This window comes from Sorex fumeus, unplaced genomic scaffold, assembly GCF_029834395.1.
Source record: "Sorex fumeus unplaced genomic scaffold, SorFum_2.1 ptg000043l, whole genome shotgun sequence".
NCBI lineage: Eukaryota > Metazoa > Chordata > Mammalia > Eulipotyphla > Soricidae > Sorex > Sorex fumeus.
The window spans coordinates 3,089,297-3,107,339 of record NW_026606100.1 but is presented as its reverse complement, the minus strand read 5'-3'; the positions used below and the strand labels follow the sequence as shown (position 1 = coordinate 3,107,339).

The 18,043-nt window shown below is 43.9% G+C and overlaps 1 protein-coding gene across 1 annotated transcript in view; it reads right to left on the bottom strand.

Moving 5' to 3' along the window:
- SPECC1L (sperm antigen with calponin homology and coiled-coil domains 1 like) overlaps positions 1–17,759 on the bottom strand; it is a 120,147-nt gene extending 102,388 nt beyond the window's left edge. The window contains exon 1 of the mRNA XM_056120635.1: positions 17,648–17,759. The gene's annotated coding sequence lies outside the window, so the exon portion shown is untranslated. The remainder of the gene's footprint in view (positions 1–17,647) is intronic.
- Positions 17,760–18,043: the final 284 nt, after the last annotated feature.

Genomic DNA, 18,043 nt, shown 5'->3' with positions numbered 1-18,043 from the left:
CATCCATTCTCCAATCACACCCTGGGCTCCTAACTCTGCAGCAACTTGAAAGTGCAACCCTTCAATTCAGGGTAGGTTTTCAAAGGTGGTGCTTCCATAACTACTACTTAGCAGAGAATCTGCCAAAGCAACACAAAATAAACCCATCCTTCTTTCCATGGGAAAGCACTCCAAACATTCATTATAGGAAACAACACTCTCCTGGAGTTTTCTCCCCCACCCCCCACCCCGCATTCCCACCTCCAGGCTACGTAACTGTTTCTTTCAACTAGATAACTACACAGCTTGACAGAAAAGCAATGGGCAGTGAAAAGAGCACAAGACTTTTCCTCAGAAACCTCCGCTCAAATACAAGCATGATCACTTGGGTAACTCTGTATTCTTCACGTTAACCGAGGAAAGGAACAGTTAGCAGACGTGCTGGAGAGGACCAAGTTTGAAGAGAGACACAGGAAATGCAGGCTTTCAACTGTGCTGCTCGAGATGCACATCGGACTCTGAGACACTGAACATAAGCTTCATAAAGCATGTGATTAAATGAGATTTATCAATGATGTTCTGGATCCAGGGCCAACCTAAACACGTATGTGGTGAGAAGCAAAGGCAAGGGCCAGGGTGATGGTGCAAGGGGCCGGAGCACATGCCTTGCCTGTGGGAAGCCCAGGTTGGATTCCTGGTACAGCACATTTCCGGGAGCCTGGAAGAATCTCTCAGCACCACCAGGTGTGCCCCACCCGCAAAAAAAAAAAAAAGGCAAGAGGGCAGGTGACTAGAGTCCCCATGTCCCTAGAGTATACACTAGCTGGCATCTATGCTCTAAGACTTTGAGAAATATGTTAACATCCAATTGCAGGTTGCATTTTTAAGAAATTTAAGACAAGACACATCATAACTAAAATGCAGGCTCCCAAAACTGCAAAACAGGGACTCTCGAGACAGTACAGCAGGTAGGGTGCTTGTCTTGCACACAACCTACTTGGGCTTGATCCCCACCAGAACCACATATAGTTCCCTGAGCACCACCAGGGGTGACGCCCAAGCAGAACCAGGAATAAGTTCTGAGTACCACAGGTAGGACCCCCCAAACCAAAAGTAAAAACGAAGACAAAATAATATTTGATCCATTACAGTGAAATGTCGATTAATAATGAATGGTTTACATTTCATAATGACAGAACTGAGTCTAGCTGAGCAAGTCTTTGAGGAGAGAGGATGACAGGAAAGTTGAGTAAATTTACACTTTGTGTCAATTTCTGGCCTAGGGAATGGCTCAAAATTGTCTGCCTTGGCAGCCTAAGGCTGAAGTCTGATGCTCAGTGCTACTCAAAAGTGCCATGCAGGAGCACAAGAGTCAAGTGTGTGCAAGCAATACAAGTTGGACAAACAGGCCCAGAAGTGAAACCCCCATAAATACAACAGAATGTACCCAAGCACAACTATGGGTCAGTCCTCAGCAAGTATTCAATGAAAACGTGATACCATCCAAAATAAACTGTATGCGTAACAGAAATCTCTCTCCATTCACTGTTTCAACAGCAAAGGGCGGGGGGTGGGACGGCCGGAGAAGGTAAATAAGAAATAAAGTATATTTTCTGAAAGTCCAGGGATGTGGCCTAATAGTAAAGCACCAATGGGCTAAGACTGAATTCGGTCACTAGCACTGCTCCACAAGCCCACATGATCCTGGTAGCACTGTCACAGTAATCCCAACACAACAAAAAAAGTGTGCAATCTCCAGAGCACCACAACCAAAGCACAAAAATACAGCCAGTACCAAAACTAAAAAAGCATGAGAGCAACACAACTGAGTATGTGTGACCCTGGGTCTTCATCACAACAAACGGAATGGGCAAAATAAAAATTAAAAACTATGCATTCCTAACTTAGTTCTAAAGTCTAAAATGAAAAAATCAATCCTGAACAGAAACTGTTATTTCAACTGCATCTCCTGCAGACTCAAGTAGGCTCAGCATCAATCTGCCTCTGAGAATAGGACACAGCTGTTCAGTTGCTTTTGAGGTCACTCCCAGCAGTACTCAGAGGTTACTCCTGGCTCTGCACTCAGGAATTACTCCATGCTCAGGGGACCATATGGAACGCTGAGGACAGAACTGGGTCAGTCATGTGCAAGACAAATGCCCTACCCGCTATACTATTGCTCCAGCCACAAAAGGACATAGTTTTTCTCTTCAGACCAATTCACTCTACCTGACCCAGATTATTTTACCTAAAAACCAGCATGAATAATTCAAGAATTTACTTGAAAGACAATCTCAATAATTTAGAGGGTAATAAATACATAAAAGTTCAGAAAGAAAATAAGATTCTTGAATGGATCTGTTTTGCCACATTACTCAAATGCTCTCAGCACAAACTTCAACAGCTCTCACCTGGTATTTTGGTGAAGGGATTAAAAATAATATAAAACAGGGGATGGAGCAATAGTACAGAGGAGAGGGTACAGCGAATCTGGGTTTGATCCCTGGCTCCCCAGATAGTACTGAGCACCACCAGGAGTGATCCTTGGAGTGCAGAGCCAGGATCAAGCCCTGTGACACAAAAACCAGAACTGTAGTATTTACAGTAATATTGAAAAGCAAAACATAAGTGGGTGACAGCCAGTCAGCAAGCTGTGAGAGGCTGGGTCCAGGCAACCTCCAGGTGCACTGCCTTGCCCAGATGCATCCAAAGCCAAGAAGCAAAGGCACAAGTCATTCTGTCAAGGTTTGAAATTTGACCAATCACCCACCACCTTCCACAAATCTTCCTGAATGAAAAAACTCATTTACATAAGGCAGACTAAACTGGGCTGGAGCGATGGCACAGTGGGTAGGGCGTTTGCCTTACAAGCGGCCAACATGGCCGACCCGAGTTCGATTCCTCCGCCCCTCTAGGAGAGCCCGGCCAGCTACCGAGAGTATTCGATATGCCAGACACCGTAACAACAGTCTCCAATGGAGACGTTACTGGGCCCGCTCGAGCAAATCGACGATCAACGGGAGGGCCTTTACCTTTTAAACTGGGATGAGGCCCACCTTTTCTGAGTCAGTGTGTTTCACACTTTTAGAACTTGAACAGGCTGCTCAAATGCGTGTTGGGTCTGTTTTCCAAACCGCTGAAGACATGGGACCAGACTTCACATTCTTGGTCAACATGGGTGTCTCTTACTTAGTACCATAGTAAGAGGATTTGAATGCAATTTAGACAATGGCAAACTCTGTTATTAAGCTCTTGCATACTATCTTTTAATCTCACCAGTTTGCCTCCCAGAGTAGTCCAAATCTACACGTACTAATAGGATTTTTTCCCCTTTCAGAAAAACGTTCCACTTTTGCCTACAAAATGACTAACATTAACACTGATCCTGTAACTTTTTTTGGCACTTTCACACAGACTACTCAGAAAGTTGCCACAGACTGGAATTGTACTGGCAAAATTTCATGCTTTAACTCTGAACTTCCCAGCATCTTCTTCGTTAGAAAGTAAACTCTAGGGGCGAGAAATATAGCTTACAGAGCTAGAACCCTGTGTTCCACAGGACTACCTCCATGCACCTCCAGGTGTAACCCAGAAGTTCTTGAGCACTGCTGGGTGTGGCTACGGCAACCCCACACTGTCAGGCCCACATACTGAACTGGCAAGTGACAAGCCAGGAGGAGCACTACGGAGAATGGGCCCTTGAGCCCTCTAAGCAGTGCTTGGGAGTCAACCTCTCCATAAAAGAGTAAACCGTAAGGGATTTTTGCTGGAATTCTAAGAGATTTTTTTGTTTGCTGGAACATCTATGACTCCTTAATATCTGTTGAACTGAATAAGTGAATGGTGTATTTATACTACTTATCACTAAAAAGTCACTAACCACAATGAGTCACAGCTATACCACTGGATTTAATGGCCATTTCCAAAAAGTATTAAGTGAATAAAATAAGTTGTGAACTGTTGAGATGCAACTGCATTTTTGAAAAAATGTTTTTACTTAAGAGTTGTGAGCTACAAAGTCATTGATAGTCGAGTTTTAAGTATACAGAATTTCAACACCAATCCCACCACCAGTGTCAGCTTCCCTCCACCAGTGCTTCCATATTCTCTTCCCACCTCCAATCCCTGCCCCGTCCCCTCCTGTCAACTTGACAAAGTTCCAGTGGTTGCAGCTACTCATATTTTCAGTGTTGCTGAGTCTGTGTTTGGGTATATGGCTATACTATTCACCCACATCACCAGTATAACTGCAGCCCTGACCTCTGTCCACCCATTACTTACTGCTCTCCTTTTCTTCTTTCCCCCTTGATTTCTTTCCTTCTCTATCCTTCTCTCTCAACACTGGGGTCAAAAGTGATCTAGACACCCCCTCCCTTTATAATACAGCTCCTCATCCATTGTTCTATATACCACAGATAAGTGAGATCATCCTGTGTCTTTCATTTTCTGGTTTACTTCACTCTACGTGGTATCTTCCAGTTCCAACCACATTGCAGCCAATTGCATGCTTTCATTGTTCCCTGTAGTTGTAGCCCACATCTTTGTAATGATTCACCTGTCGTTGGAAACCTGGGTTGATTCTGTATCTTAGCTACCTACTGTAATGAGTGTAGCAATAAACAGTGGTGTGCATATGTCCTTCTGAATTTGTGTTTTTGTGTCCTGGGAGGTACACGCCCAGAAGTGCAACTGCTGAGTCATATAGCAGTTCAGTCCTTTTACTGAGAACTCTCTACAGTTTTCCACAAGGCTTTAATTTAATGTACCAAATAACATTCCCACCAGCAATGGATGAGAGTTCCTTTTTCACCACATCCCTGCCAACATAGGTTGTTTCTACTATTTTGACGTGCAATTTTTACTAGTGTGAGATGGTATCTCATTGTTGTCTTGATGTTGATCATATTTTCATGTACTACTGGCCATCCGTCTTCCTCTGAGAAGTGCCTATTCATTTTCACTGCCCATTTATTGATAGCACTTTAAAATTTTTTTGCTGTTGTTGATCTTTATGAGTACTTTATATATTCTGGATATCTACCTCACATGTTGACTGCAAATACGTTCTCCCATTAAATTAGCTATCAATTTGTTCTAGCCTATATTTCTTTTGCTATGCAGAAGCTCTTCAATTTTATATAGTTTATTTAAGTTTTATTTTGTTGCTTTTGCCAGTAGCATCAGACTACTAAAGACACCTTTGAGGTCCAAATCTTGAGGTGTTCTGCCTATATTTTCCTCAATATTCTTTATAGTTTCTTGTCAAATCTCAAGGTCTTTGATCCACTTTGAATGGACTATTGTGTAAGGTGTAAGATATGGATCCAGCTTTAGTATCTTTTCTGTAGTTATCCAATTTTCTCAGCACCATTTTCTGAAGAGGCTATCTTATTCCATTTTATGTTACTGGCTTTCTTATTGAAAATTAACTGTCCAGATATATAGGGTTTTGTCACTGGATTTTTAATTCTGACCCACTGATCAATCAGAGGGTGTATCTTTACTCCAGTACCATGCAATTTTGATCATTATAGCTTTATAATATGGTTCCAAATCACATAATGAAATACTCCCCAATTTGTTATTTTTCAGTATGGTGTTGGCTATACGATCTTTTCTGATTCCATACAAACTTTACTATTGACTTTCCTAGATCCTGGAATAACGCAGTCTGAATCTGGAAGGGGACGGCACTGAATCTATATAATCACTGAGGTAGGATAGTCACTTTAATAATATTGAGTCTGCCAATCCATGAGCATAAGATATTTTTCCATTTTTCAGGTCTTCTTAGGAAATTTCAATTTCTTAAGTGATTTAAAGTTTTCATGGTATAGACCTCCCATGTCTTCTGTTAAGCTGATTGCTAGATACTTGATGTTTTTGTAAACTATTTTAAAATGGGATAGACTCCCTGATCACTTTCTCCTCTGATTCATTCGCTGTATCTAAGAATGCAACCAATTATTGTGTTCGTAACTGGCGACTCTGCTGTATTGGCTTACTGTTTCAAGGAACTTTCTTGTGGACCCTTTAGGGTCTTCTATGTATGTCATCATGTCATCTGTAAATAGTAATAATTTGACCTCTTCTTTCCAATTTGTATCCCTATGATTTTTCTTGCCTGATTGCTGACTAGGACTTCTAATACTATGACGAATTAAAGAAGAGGAAGTTGACATCCTTGCCTTGTACCTATCTCAGAGGAAATTCTTTCAAACTTTTACCATTAAGACAGGATACTGGGGGCTGGATAGCACAATGGGTAGAGCATTTGCCTTGCACGCGGCCAACCCGGGTTCAAATCCCAGCATCCCATATGGTCCCCTGAGCACCACCAGGAGTAATTCCTGCGTGTAGAGCCAGGAGTAACCTCTGTAATTGCCGGGTGTTACCCAAACAAACAAACAAACAAACAAATAATGACAGACAGGATACTGCCTGTGGTCCGGTTATAGATACCTGTTACTATCTTGAGGAAGGTTCCTTCCACCCCTATTTTATTGAGGGTTTTTTATCATGAATGGATGTCAGATCATGCCAATGATTTTCTCTGCAACAACTGATATGTGATTTTTATCTTTCCTTTTACTAATTTGGTGTACTATGTTGATTTGCTATGCTGAAATGCTTGCATCCCTGGGATGAATTCCACTTGAACAGGGAGTTTGGTTTTTCTTCATATGCTGTTGTTGGATTCAGTTAGCTAAGATTTTGCTGATGATTTTTGCATCAATATTCATTGGGGAGATTGGTCTGAAATTTTCTTTTCTGAATGTGTCTCTGTCTGCTTTGGATATTAGAGTACTGTTAGCTTCACAGAAGATGTGGGAAAGATTCCTGTGTCTTCGATATTTTGGAAGGGCTTAAGAAGTATAGGAAGTAAATCTTTGAAGGTTTGACAGAACTCACCAGTGAACCCATCAAGACCAGGACTTTCATTCTTGGGGAGATTCTTTTTTTTTTTTAATTCATGTATTGAATCACCTTGAGAACAGTTACAAAGCTTTCAGGTTTAAGTCTTGGTCATACAATGATCAAACACCCATCCCTTCACCAGGGTATATTTTCTACCATCAAGAACCCCCATATAGGGTGTGGGGACGACTAAAACCTCATGGGAAGGGGGGCATTTCGGTCCGCCCTTCACGCCCTACTGAGGCCAGCAGTTGCCCCCCACGAGCGGCTCTCCAGCACGACGCCAGAGCACAGAAACCAATTTCTTAACTATCTGACTTTCAGTAGAAATACTTCCAGGGTCAATAGGTAAAATAGCAGAAATCCAAAACCAACATTTAATTCTTGAACCCAGCTGTAGAAAGCAAATCACTTCACAATGCTTTTTCAGCATGTCTGATTTGGGGGGGGAGGGGTAAACTCTAAATAATAGTGGTGAATCTTTTAATGAAACAATGAATCTAATCAAAGCAGATAGAGTGTTAACTAGAATTCATCTGCCTCACAGGGACTGGGAGGGGTGGGGGGTGGGGTCTTATTGGGGTTCTTCATGGTAAAAAAATAAGTATTGGTAAAGGGAAATGTGTTTGATATTTGCATGACTGAGACCTAAACCTGAAAGCTTTGTAACCTTTCCCACAGTGATTCAATAAATAAATAAATTTTAAAAAATAAATAACGAACCCCCATATACCCCCCATGCCACCCCTCCCCATGCCTGTGAGGCAGATGATTTCCACTTAATTCTCTATCTACTTTGATTACATTCATTATTTCAACAAAAGATACACCATTATTATTTGGAATTCCCCCTCTTGGGGAGATTCTTAATTACTTGTGATTGGTCTGTTAAAAGCTTCAACTCCCTCCCTGTTCAGCTTTGGGAAATTATATGACTCTAAGAATCTATCCATTTCATCTAGGTTCTCTAGCTAAGAGCATAAAGTTGTTCATAGAAACCGCTCATTATATCTTGCATTTCTGTAGGACCCATTGTAATTTCTCCCCTTACATCTCTGATTTGATTTATTTGAACATTTCCTCTTTTTCCTCATGTGTCTAGCTAAAGGTTTATCAATCCTGTTCTTTTTAAGAAACAGCTCCTGGTTTCATTGATTCTTTGAACTGCTTTCTTGGTTTCTATGTTGATTTCTGCTCTAGTTTTTGTTATTTTCCTCCTTCTACTAAGTTCTTCTTTTTTTCCTTTTTTCTTTTTTAATTGAATCACCATGAGATACACAGTTACAAAGTTGTTCATGATTGGGTTTCAGTCATACAATGTTCCTACACCTATCCTTTCACCAGTGTTTAATTCCCACCACCAACTTAATCAGTTTCTCTCCTGCCCCCTCCCCCAACCTGCCTCTATGGAAGATTCCCCCCATCCCTGCCCCTTTTAGGCACTGTGGTTTGCAATATTGTTACTGAAAGGTTATCATGTATGATCAGTTTACTTCCTTTCAGATTTCAGTTCTCTGAGTGATGATTTCCACTTACCACTGTCTTTAGTGGTCCCTTCTCTATTCCTAACAGCACTTCCCCTCAACTTGTGGCAAGTTTCCTACCATGAATCAGTCTTCCTAGCTCTTGTTTCTTCTGTCTTTGAAGATTATCCTCATACTATGTCTTCTTTTTTATAACCCTCAAATGAGTGTGATCATTATAGTTTCTCTTTCCTTCTGACTCATTTCACTCAGATTGATATTCCATGTCCATCCATGTATAAGCGAATTTTATGACTTCGTTTTTCCTAATGGCTGCATAGTACTCTGTTGTGTAGATATACCATAATTTCTTTATCCAGTCATCTGTTCTCGGTGCTTGGACTGTTTCCAGATTCTGGCAACTGTGAATAGTGCTGAAATGAACAAAATTCAAATGGCTTTTCTGCATTGTGTTTTTGTTTTCTGCATTGTATTTTTGCGCCCCCCCCCCCCCCCGCCAACCCGGATATATTCCAAGAGTAGTTATTGCCCAGTTATGAAAGTTCAAATTTCTGTCTGTGTGTGTGTGTGTGTGTCTGAAAATTCAAATTTCTAGTTTTTTATTTTTGTTTCAGGGCCACATCTGGTGGGACTCAGGGGTTACTCCTAGTTCTGCACTCAGGAATTACTCCCAGTGGTACTCTCAGGAAACCATATGGGATACCAGGGATTGAACCCAGATCAGCTATGTACAAGGCAAGTGCCTTACCCACTGTATTATTTCTCCAGCCCTTGACTTTTAGTTTTTTTGAGGAATGGCCATATTGTTATTCATAAAGGCTGGAGCAGTCATTCGCACCAGTAATGACAAAGTCCCTGTCTCCCTACATCCACACCTTGTTCTTGTTCTTTTTGATGTGTGCCAATCTCTATGGTGTGAGATGATATTTCACTCACTTCAATTTGCATTGCCCTGATGATTAGTGATTCCTTCTACTACTTTTTGGATGTTTGTTCCTCCTCCACATTTTTAGATATATGTTTAGGTTGCTGATTTGAGTTTTTTCTTCTTTCTTAATATAGGTCTGCATTACTACAGCTTTTGCCGTAACTCATAGATATGTACTCCCTTGGTGTCCCTTAGATTTTTGCTGAACCTCGTAGATTCTGTAGCTTATGCCTTCATTTTCATTAGTTTCAAGGAATCTTTATTTCTTCCTTGATTTCCTCTTTGATCCAATTATTGTTTAGCAGTGTTCTGTTCAGCCAAGCACTGACAGTTTCCCTCATCTTTCTGTGGTTAATATGTACTTTTATGACAATGCCATCTAAGAAGGGAGTTTGTACAATTTATATATTTGTAAATTTGTTTCAGTTATACCCTAACATGTAATCTATCCTGAAGAATGTTTAGAATGCTCTCTACATACACTTTAGAAAAGAGTGTGTATTCTTGTTTTGAGCCCATTATATGTCCAACAATCCCAGTTCTTACAGATCCTCATTTAGGGCTCTTGTTTCTTTACTGATATTCTGTCTAGTTGATCTGTCTAGTTGGTAAATGTGATGTGTTGAAGCCTCCTACTATTGTTGTGTTTCAATGTGTTTCTTTAGGTTTGTGAGCAGAAGCTTCATGAACTTTGCTTATTCTTCTTTGGTGCAAAAATACTGATGACAGTATTTCTTGATCTTTTGTTCTTTTGACCATTAAGTCATGTCCATCGTTATCTCTAATTAGCGTCTTTATCGTCAGTGGAATTTGGTCTGATGTAAGTATGGCTGTCCAAGCTTTTTCTCTTTTTTCTTTTTTTGGTCTTCCATTGGCCTGTATGATTGTTTTCCACTCTTTCATTTCACTCTAAATCTGTGTTTATCCCAAGTTTAGGTGTGTTTCCCATAGCCACCAAATATATTTTCTTTCCTGATCCACCAGCAACTTTTTGCCTTTTTCTAAGGGAGTTTAGTCCGCTGATATTGAGAGATTACTGACATAAAAAATTGTGTTGCTAGCGGGTAGGGCATTAGCCTTGCCTGTGGCCGACCCGGGTTCAATTCCCGGCATCCCATATGGTCCCCCAAGCACCGCCAGGAGTAATTCCTGAGTGCAAAGCCAGGAGTAACCCCTGAGCATTGCTGGATGTGACCCAAAAGCAAAAAAAAAAAAATTGTGTTGCTGTGTGTGTGTGTGTCTTTTGGAAATTCTTACAGGACTCGTTTGTCTCAAATGCTGCTGGCTCTTGTTTGTCTTAAAAGGTTCTTATCCCGCCCTCAAGTCTAAGTGATAGCTTTGCAGACTAGAGGTCTCCAGGATGGAAATTTTTTTCAGTCACTCCTTGAATACGTCATTCCACTCTTTCCTGGCTTGTAAGATGTAATATGGAAAGTTTGTGGTGATTGGAATAGTTTCCCTTACATTTGAAGATTTTCTTCTCTTGCTGCTTTAAACAGCTTGGTTTTGTCTTTTGATTTACCATTTTGATTACCATGTGTCTTGGCGTTCTTTTTGTTTGAGTTTGTTTTGTTTGGTACTCTCTGGACCTCTTGAATCTGTGGAGTCTCTCTCAAGACATTAAGAAAGTTCTCAAGCATTATTTCTTCCACCAGCTGCTCTTTCCCATTATCTTTTTCAACTCTTAGTCATCCTACAATTCAAAGATTCCTCTTCCTATTATCTATCATGAATTTTACATTCTCTTCCATTTGTTTACTTTTTTTCACTTTATTATTGGTGATGATTAGTATTGGTGATAATATCTTCAATCACTGATATAATCTCTGCATGTGGAATTCTGTTGCTGTAACTTGCTATTGTATTTTTTAACTCCTTCATTTCCATTTGTTTGAATTCTTTGAGACCCTGGATCAGTTAAATTGGTAGAACTTTTCTTCCAGTGAGTGCTTTATTTCTATGTCCACTATACAGGGCACTGATTTGAATTCTTCATCAATGACGCTTCAAGGTTGATGATTTGCCAGGACTTCAGTCCCTGCCAGAGCAGGCCAAATCCTTTGTCTCACCAATGTTCCTAAAGATCTGTGGGTGCCATGATTTGAGTTTCAGATTCCCAGATATCTGAGGTCTGATATAACTTGTTACTTTCCAGCATGCAATGTTCTTCATAATCTATTACTCTAACAATATCTGTGACCATAGTCTGTTATTTCACTGGTCATGCAGTTCAGTATCTAATATTTCCATTTGTATAGAAGTGTTACGATAGACATATTTGAGGAAATATATGAGAAACCCTTGGAATTGGTTTCAATTCCAAGAACGAAGAGGTTGTTTTGAGTTCAAGAGGGTTTTTGGACAAGCTTCCTCAATCCAGAGAACCCCGGAAGATTGGGGAGCTTGAGCCCTTCACATCTGGATGACAAAAGGGGCCAGCATCAGCTTTCTGGACCTTTGGGGGCATGCCTTGGGCTCAAGGAGTTCAGGAGGGACTTCCTCAGTCCCAGGAACCCAGGAAGAGGTCACAGATAGAGAAAGAGCCACAGAGTGTGATGGGGGCTAGTGCCCTTGATGCACCTAAATCTGTTTTGTTTTTTTAACAACAAAAAAAGTATAGTTGAGACCTATCATTAAAAAGAAAGGAGTGAACTTGGAACCCTCAAATACTATAGAGGAAACTATAGAGGGAAGATAAAATGGTACAGCTCTAACAAAGAGTTTGGAGATAACTCAAAAAGTTCATCATAGCTACCATACAACTTCAGTGAGTCCAATCTTAGAAATACATCCAGGAGAACTGAAAACGTATCTGTAGAGACGAACATAAAAATACACAGCTACATATGTAGAAGAGCCAAAAGCAGGAAAAAAATAATGTCCATCAACTAATGACCAGATAAAATACAAGGAACAATGTATTAATATACGCTATACATAAACTTTGAAAACTGAATGTTTAAGTAGGCTCATTAAATAAGTCAAATAAAAGGTAACGCAGCCATACAATTGAACTTTTATGAGAACTCCAAAACAGGCAAATCCATAGAGACCAAAAAAGCATATTTGTGATTGTCAAGGGAAATAGAGAAGAGTTTGAATACTAACGAGAGCCCCATTTCTTTCTGAGGTGTCAACGCTGTGGTCTTAGAGAGTGGGGATTAATGCACTACTCTAAATGTACTAAAAACCACTGAAGCATGTGCTTCAGAAACATGAACATGGGCTAGGAGATAGTACAGCGGTCAGGGTACTTGCTAGGCACCCTAATTAGCATGCATGTGTGTGCACTTGCACCCCCCCTCCCCCCACACACACACACACAATAAAGGAACCAGCTGCTCAAAAATCCTTGGGTCAGGCAGGGCAAAAGCAAAGCACAAAGGAAAGAAGATACCAAGATATGGGTGCGGGTTTAGGGAACGTCACCTTGGAGAAAGTATGCTATTAAAAATTTTCTGCAAAAGAGCAGCTCCAATATTTTGCCTCAGGAATTCCTGATGGACATGTCACTGGAAGATAGAGAACTTGGGATTTTTCCCAAAAATATGAGAAGGAAGAAAAGAAGAAAGGGGCAACTTTCATTCTGAATCAGTGTTTCTTCACAAATCTCAACAGTGCTGCTAAATTTCTTTGCATGTCTCTTTCCTTGACCTCTCCCAGTGATATTCTGCCAACCAGGTCTACGCCAGAGCTCAACAATACAAACACTACTTGGCCCCAGAGGTGTTGAGATTTTTGTTCTCTTTTTTAAGTGCAGCACTGCACTGGAGTACTGTCCTATTGTTCATCGATTTGCTCGAGCAGGCTCCAGTAACGTGTCCATTGTGGTACTTCTTGTTACTGTTTTTGGCATAGTGAATACGCCACGGGGAGCTTGCCAGGCTCTGCCGTGTGAGCGGGATACTCTCGGTAGTTTGCCGGGCTCTCCGAGAGGGATGGAGGAATCGAACCCGAGTCGGCCTACCCGCTGTGCTATCGCTCCAGCCCTTTTTTTAAGTGTAAGTTAGTTTTTTAAAAAAAAAACAAATTAAGAGTTTCAAAATTATAATACTTGGGATGGACCCCAACATAAAACACTATCTTGACTGTATGAAGACCCTGGGTTCAAAACCTGGCACTGAAAAAAAAATCATGCAATAATTGTAATATGGGAATATTTTTGGAGACAAAGTACTTTTCTCCTTTTCTGTTTCCCTTACACTATATGCACAATAGAAAAACCTGAAATTTAATATCTTAATCTCTTAAACCTTTATTGTCCAAACATTAAAAAAAAAAAAAGAAAAAGAAAACCCTGACCACATAACAAAAACACAAGGTGGAAGGCATACAAGAGGAAAGTGGGTAGTAATCTTCTCCAAAAGCACATTCTTTCCACAGTTGCAGGGTGGAATTGCCTACTTGGTTTCTGGACAACAAAGTGGACATTAGATAGAGTATCTTCTTCAGGAAATAAGACTTGAATTACCCACTAAGATACAATTAATCAGACTTTGCAAGCTGGTGTACATTGCAGAGAGGTGTTTCACAACTGACCAGGTTAAGTGGCGCACCTGGACTGAAAGGCTCCTTGAGGGCAGAACTAAGCGGTCTGCTTCCTCTGTAGTGCTATATAGCAGCCAGCAGACACAGGAACTTTCTGCCAGGCCACACACTTCGCTATGCACGGTATGTCACCAGCTGGGAGGGGTCACAGACAAAAGATAGTCAGCTCCTAATTGGAGGGGGCATGTGGGGAGCGAGGGGGCACATAGGAAAAGGACTACAGGAGACAGGCAAGATAAGATCTGACCTGGGTTTGAAGGTGATAAGCAGATAAAATGAGAACATTCCAGCAGAGAGGGACAAGGAAACTGGATACAGTTCAAAGGATCAAGAGTTGTTCAGCAAAGCTCAATGAAGCACCAAAAGAGGTAGGGAAAGACCCGCGATGAAGTGTTCTGAATACCAAGCTAAGGTGGGTTTGATTACAAAGATAGCAGAAGCAATTTAAAAAATGTAATGGTGGGTGGGATGGGGTGGTGACTATGAACAGATCAATATTTTGAGAAGACATACAAAGAGGCCAGCGGAATAGTACAGTGGGTGGGGAGACTGCCTTGCACACGGCTGACCCAGGTTCAATACTCAGAATCCCATGTGGTCTCCAGGCAGCACCAGGAGAAATTCCTGAGCACAGAGCCAAAAGTAACCCCTGAGCATCACTGGGTGTGACCCAAAATTTTTTTAATTCCTTTTTTTTGGGGGGGGGTCATGCACAGAGGTCACTCCTGGCTCATGCACTCAGGAATTACCTTTGGCAGTGCTCAGGGGAACATATGGGATGCTGGGAATTGAACCTGGGTCAGCCGTGTGCAAGGCAAACGCCCTACCCACTGTGCTATCACTCCAGCCCCTAAATTCCTTTAATTTTTCTTTTAAAAAAAGAAAAACTGCTGAAACAAACTTTCAAGATTTAACCAAAAAAAGCAAAGAAAAAACTACAATGAAGACATATCTACAGGAAGGTCAAGAAAAATTCTGAACAGATCTGCACAAATTTCCTGTAAGCAATTAACATTATTTTCTGAAAATGGAGAAGGCTCTGATGAAAAAAGCAATCCTCTGAATACAGACATGTGCATTATGAAGTGTTTTAAGAGCTTGCATTATTAATTTTAATTCAACACTTTCAAAATGTATGGCGTATGATCAAAAAACCCATTTTGATACTTTAGATATGTAAGTACAAAAAAAAAAGACCCTAAATCTATATGCCACACCCAGTAGAGCTTAGGGCTGACTCCTGGTTCTGTGCTCAGAGATCACTCCTGAAGAACACCACAAGTTTTAAAGACTTCACAGATATCAAGATCCTCTCTAACATGTCCTCTGGGAGAATCCACAGATACTTCTAGCAAGACGGTTCCCAAACTTTATAGCCTACAGCTCCCTTTTGAGAAAAACAAATGACACAGTACTCCCCAAAAGCACCCAAAGCTATTATGTTCCCCAGGATCGTCCCAGGAGGCTTACTGCCCTCTTTGAGAAACATGGTCCTAGCATAACCAGACCACGATCTGATCTGTAGACCTGATTTCTTGATGGTTATGTTGCTTCACAGCATAAAACTGAGGCCACTATGTGAAGATTTCTGAGTCGACAGACAACCCCAGTGGGGGTTTCGTTACCTCAGCAACCAGTCCACTCAGCACTAACAACTGCAACCACAGGGAAGCATGTTCCTGCCAATTTGCCATTCACCACCATTCACTGTCACCAGTTTCACATATTAAATATACCTATTTTAACACCAAGAAAATGACTCATTTTTTTGAAATAAGCTTCGTTTTTCTCGGTACATAGGGCTACTGATGGCTCCCTTTCAGGAGCATGACCCAGTTCTGCTCTAACTTTATGATGCTGGGATATAAAAGCCCACACAACAACGCCACAGGCCAGGTGAGAAGACCCAGTTCTAACCCTGCCCAAGGAAGATTTTGTAGACAGGGACCCAGTAACTGCTAAAACTGGCATATGAAAGCTCCCTTCCATCTCCTCCCTCATCCCCGTACTGTGAGAGAGGAAAAAAGGTCCCAGAAGGAAAACCTGCTGGCTGGCCTTGAAGCAGATCCAACCCCCTGGCACGGCCTCTGCTGAGAGGGACAGTCTACACACTCTACGCACACTAGCCAAAGGGTTCAAATGTGGGTCCAAGTGTCGGAAAACCTAAATCTGAAGCGGAGAAGTGAGTCCATCAAGATGGAAGAGGACCAATGTTGGGTCCATCACAACATAAACACAAAGAAACCTTCTGCTTGGAAGAAGCTGTATCTCCAAATACTGCAGACACCCACCGTCTGGCTTAAAGTCGTAATTCTGATACAAACTTCACATTAACCTCAATGGCTAAAATCCCTCCCCACGCACTGCAATGCTGTGCCTGTTAAGGATAATGGATAAAAGCCTTTCCAGGGCACAATATTCATTTTCCATTTTTCTTTCTTGTTCTTGGGCCATATCTGGCTCCTGACTCTCTGCTCAGGGATCACTTCTGGACGCTCTCGTTGGGGGCCCTACGTGGTACGGGGGAATCAAACCAGGTCAGCAGCATGCAAGGCAAGCACTTAATCCCTGTAATACCTCTCCAGACCCAATTACTCTTACTGATGAGCCTCCCACCTCCCAAAGAAGAGTCCCGTCAAGGGAGAAAGGATTTCAGAGAAAATGCTAAGTACTGCATTAAGTACTGCACTAGTCGTTCCTCTGTAGGAAGGGGCTCCCCCGCACCCCCGGATTCCTACTGCACCCCAGACCTCCAGCGCTGGGCTGCCTCGTTACCCACCCACCCAATGCCCCAGCTCGGCTTTCATCTCCTGCGGGACAGCAAACACGGCTGGGCTCTGCCACAGCCACTCTTTTCTCGAGCCTGCTGTGAGCTGGGGATCACCACCCGTGGCTCTTTTCTCCCATTTTTCTCCCTACCCTGTGATGGACAGAGCAGCGGTGGTCCTGGTAGCTGGGGGTGTGGATTTTTCCTGGGTCCTCCCTTACCTGCCAGCAAATGACCAAGGGCCGCAGTAAACTGGGGGTTCCCAGCGGCAGTAAGATCATAGCGTCTCTTTCTCTCCCCACAGGCTCAATGGACTGAGATGAAGCGGAAAAGGAACATTCCCCCCAACCCCCACCCCACCCCACCCCGCAACCCAGTCCTGTCCAGGGGCGCTGCCCCGAACCAACTAGGATGCCCCTGACTTAACCGCTGACAACCATTACCAGGCTGGGGGGAACCTGTCCCCAGCAGAACCCCCAAGTTGTGCGGGTTTCGGAGGGCTGGGGAGGGGGTGGGGGGAGCGGACACAATCCAGTGGGCTGCGGAAGCACCAGCTGCAGCACACTCGGGGGTGGGGCGGGTGGGGGGTGCCCACAGCCCGCCGCCCCGCGCTGCAGAACAGGCTGTGGGACAAGGAACGGGCAGTGGGGCGGCGGCCCAGGCCTGAACTGCGGCGCAGAGAAAGCAAAGCGCGAGGGGGTCGCGCCCGGCCCCTGCGCCCAGCGCGGGGGGCACTGGAGAAGGGGACACCCGCTCAGCCCCGGCACCGGCCAGGGCCAGCCCACACACCCAGGGCCCGAGAGTGCGGCGGGGTAGGGATGGGCGTGGGAGTGGGGGGGGGTCCTCCACCGAGGGGGACGGCGCAGGCGCAGGAGGGCCGGGGGCCCAGCGCGGGAGGGCGCAGGCGCGGGGCCCGCTGGGGTCTGCGGGGCCGCCTGGGCCCGGCCGCGCGGGCGGCGACGGGCCGGACCGTCCATCCCCGCGCCGCACAGCCGGGGGACGCGGCGGCGCGCGGGCGCTTACCGTGCGGCGCCGCCTCGCTCGCTCCTCAGCTCCGGACGGCGGGGCCGGGGCGGCGAGCTCGCCCGGTGGCGCGGCCCGAATCCGTTGAGTCCGGCCTCGGGGCAGCAGCCAACCCGGCGGCGCGGTTCGTCCGGCCCGCCCCGCCGGCCTCCCGGCCCACGCCCTCGGCCCGCCCCCCGGACCCGCCCCGTCCGGCTCCCGCCGCCTGCGCAGGCGCAGCCAAGGCCCCGCCCCCACGGCCGCCCCGCCCCGCCCACTCTCCGCCCTCCCCGCCTGCACTGCGCAGGCGCTCCGTCGGCTTTCTGCCCCCACCCCCTTCTTACCCCCCCGCCCCCCCCCCCCCCCCCCCCACACACACACACACACACTGAAGTCAGTACCACGTACCAGTACGCA